Source organism: Suncus etruscus, chromosome 15, assembly GCF_024139225.1.
Source record: "Suncus etruscus isolate mSunEtr1 chromosome 15, mSunEtr1.pri.cur, whole genome shotgun sequence".
NCBI lineage: Eukaryota > Metazoa > Chordata > Mammalia > Eulipotyphla > Soricidae > Suncus > Suncus etruscus.
Genome location: NC_064862.1, coordinates 15,246,872 through 15,250,540, shown reverse-complemented (window position 1 = coordinate 15,250,540; position 3,669 = coordinate 15,246,872).

The window sequence follows — 3,669 nt, the reverse complement described above, 5'->3', positions numbered from 1 at the left end:
GGCGGGGGAGAAATCCCGCCCTTTGCATCCCAAAACTGCAGAGGCACGGCTGGGCTCAGACCACTCCACATGCCAGGATTTCTGGGTGTTTGACTGGTATGTGGGGGGCTCTGGGCAGGACAGCTAGCCACAGGTCCCCTGGGCTGAACTCCTAGTCCAGGGGGCCAAGATCCCCCCAAACCTGGTGGGTCTTCAGGGCCACGCCTGGTTAATCGGGCCCTGGGGGGAGGCGGGGGAGAAATCCCGCCCTTTGCATCCCAAAACTGCAGAGGCACGGCTGGGCTCAGACCACTCCACATGCCAGGATTTCTGGGTGTTTGACTGGTATGTGGGGGGGGCTCTGGGCAGGACAGCTAGCCACAGGTCCCCTGGGCTGAACTCCTAGTCCAGGGGGCCAAGATCCCCCCAAACCTGGTGGGTCTTCAGGGCCACGCCTGGTTAATCGGGCCCTGGGGGGAGGCGGGGGAGAAATCCCGCCCTTTGCATCCCAAAACTGCAGAGGCACGGCTGGGCTCAGACCACTCCACATGCCAGGATTTCTGGGTGTTTGACTGGTATGTGGGGGGGCTCTGGGCAGGACAGCTAGCCACAGGTCCCCTGGGCTGAACTCCTAGTCCAGGGGGCCAAGATCCCCCCAAACCTGGTGGGTCTTCAGGGCCACGCCTGGTTAATCGGGCCCTGGGGGGAGGCGGGGGGAGAAATCCCGCCCTTTGCATCCCAAAACTGCAGAGGCACGGCTGGGCTCAGACCACTCCACATGCCAGGATTTCTGGGTGTTTGACTGGTATGTGGGGGGGCTCTGGGCAGGACAGCTAGCCACAGGTCCCCTGGGCTGAACTCCTAGTCCAGGGGGCCAAGATCCCCCCAAACCTGGTGGGTCTTCAGGGCCACGCCTGGTTAATCGGGCCCTGGGGGGAGGCGGGGGAGAAATCCCGCCCTTTGCATCCCAAAACTGCAGAGGCACGGCTGGGCTCAGACCACTCCACATGCCAGGATTTCTGGGTGTTTGACTGGTATGTGGGGGGCTCTGGGCAGGACAGCTAGCCACAGGTCCCCTGGGCTGAACTCCTAGTCCAGGGGGCCAAGATCCCCCCAAACCTGGTGGGTCTTCAGGGCCACGCCTGGTTAATCGGGCCCTGGGGGGAGGCGGGGGAGAAATCCCGCCCTTTGCATCCCAAAACTGCAGAGGCACGGCTGGGCTCAGACCACTCCACATGCCAGGATTTCTGGGTGTTTGACTGGTATGTGGGGGGCTCTGGGCAGGACAGCTAGCCACAGGTCCCCTGGGCTGAACTCCTAGTCCAGGGGGCCAAGATCCCCCCAAACCTGGTGGGTCTTCAGGGCCACGCCTGGTTAATCGGGCCCTGGGGGGAGGCGGGGGAGAAATCCCGCCCTTTGCATCCCAAAACTGCAGAGGCACGGCTGGGCTCAGACCACTCCACATGCCAGGATTTCTGGGTGTTTGACTGGTATGTGGGGGGCTCGGGGCAGGACAGCTAGCCACAGGTCCCCTGGGCTGAACTCCTAGTCCAGGGGGCCAAGATCCCCCCAAACCTGGTGGGTCTTCAGGGCCACGCCTGGTTAATCGGGCCCTGGGGGGAGGCGGGGGGGAGAAATCCCGCCCTTTGCATCCCAAAACAGCAGAGGCACGGCTGGGCTCAGACCACTCCACATGCCAGGATTTCTGGGTGTTTGACTGGTATGTGGGGGGCTCTGGGCAGGACAGCTAGCCACAGGTCCCCTGGGCTGAACTCCTAGTCCAGGGGGCCAAGATCCCCCCAAACCTGGTGGGTCTTCAGGGCCACGCCTGGTTAATCGGGCCCTGGGGGGGAGGCGGGGGAGAAATCCCGCCCTTTGCATCCCAAAACTGCAGAGGCACGGCTGGGCTCAGACCACTCCACATGCCAGGATTTCTGGGTGTTTGACTGGTATGTGGGGGGCTCTGGGCAGGACAGCTAGCCACAGGTCCCCTGGGCTGAACTCCTAGTCCAGGGGGCCAAGATCCCCCCAAACCTGGTGGGTCTTCATGGCCACGCCTGGTTAATCGGGCCCTGGGGGGAGGCGGGGGAGAAATCCCGCCCTTTGCATCCCAAAACTGCAGAGGCACGGCTGGGCTCAGACCACTCCACATGCCAGGATTTCTGGGGTGTTTGACTGGTATGTGGGGGGCTCTGGGCAGGACAGCTAGCCACAGGTCCCCTGGGCTGAACTCCTAGTCCAGGGGGCCAAGATCCCCCCAAACCTGGTGGGTCTTCAGGGCCACGCCTGGTTAATCGGGCCCTGGGGGGAGGCGGGGGAGAAATCCCGCCCTTTGCATCCCAAAACTGCAGAGGCACGGCTGGGCTCAGACCACTCCACATGCCAGGATTTCTGGGTGTTTGACTGGTATGTGGGGGGGCTCTGGGCAGGACAGCTAGCCACAGGTCCCCTGGGCTGAACTCCTAGTCCAGGGGGCCAAGATCCCCCCAAACCTGGTGGGTCTTCAGGGCCACGCCTGGTTAATCGGGCCCTGGGGGGAGGCGGGGGAGAAATCCCGCCCTTTGCATCCCAAAACTGCAGAGGCACGGCTGGGCTCAGACCACTCCACATGCCAGGATTTCTGGGTGTTTGACTGGTATGTGGGGGGCTCTGGGCAGGACAGCTAGCCACAGGTCCCCTGGGCTGAACTCCTAGTCCAGGGGGCCAAGATCCCCCCAAACCTGGTGGGTCTTCAGGGCCACGCCTGGTTAATCGGGCCCTGGGGGGAGGCGGGGGAGAAATCCCGCCCTTTGCATCCCAAAACTGCAGAGGCACGGCTGGGCTCAGACCACTCCACATGCCAGGATTTCTGGGTGTTTGACTGGTATGTGGGGGGCTCTGGGCAGGACAGCTAGCCACAGGTCCCCTGGGCTGAACTCCTAGTCCAGGGGGCCAAGATCCCCCCAAACCAGGTGGGTCTTCAGGGCCACGCCTGGTTAAACGGGCCCTGGGGGGAGGCGGGGGAGAAATCCCGCCCTTTGCATCCCAAAACTGCAGAGGCACGGCTGGGCTCAGACCACTCCACATGCCAGGATTTCTGGGTGTTTGACTGGTATGTGGGGGGCTCTGGGCAGGACAGCTAGCCACAGGTCCCCTGGGCTGAACTCCTAGTCCAGGGGGGCCAAGATCCCCCCAAACCTGGTGGGTCTTCAGGGCCACGCCTGGTTAATCGGGCCCTGGGGGGGAGGCGGGGGAGAAATCCCGCCCTTTGCATCCCAAAACTGCAGAGGCACGGCTGGGCTCAGACCACTCCACATGCCAGGATTTCTGGGTGTTTGACTGGTATGTGGGGGGGCTCTGGGCAGGACAGCTAGCCACAGGTCCCCTGGGCTGAACTCCTAGTCCAGGGGGCCAAGATCCCCCCAAACCTGGTGGGTCTTCAGGGCCACGCCTGGTTAATCGGGCCCTGGGGGGAGGCGGGGGAGAAATCCCGCCCTTTGCATCCCAAAACTGCAGAGGCACGGCTGGGCTCAGACCACTCCACATGCCAGGATTTCTGGGTGTTTGACTGGTATGTGGGGGGCTCTGGGCAGGACAGCTAGCCACAGGTCCCCTGGGCTGAACTCCTAGTCCAGGGGGCCAAGATCCCCCCAAACCTGGTGGGTCTTCAGGGCCACGCCTGGTTAATCGGGCCCTGGGGGGAGGCGGGGG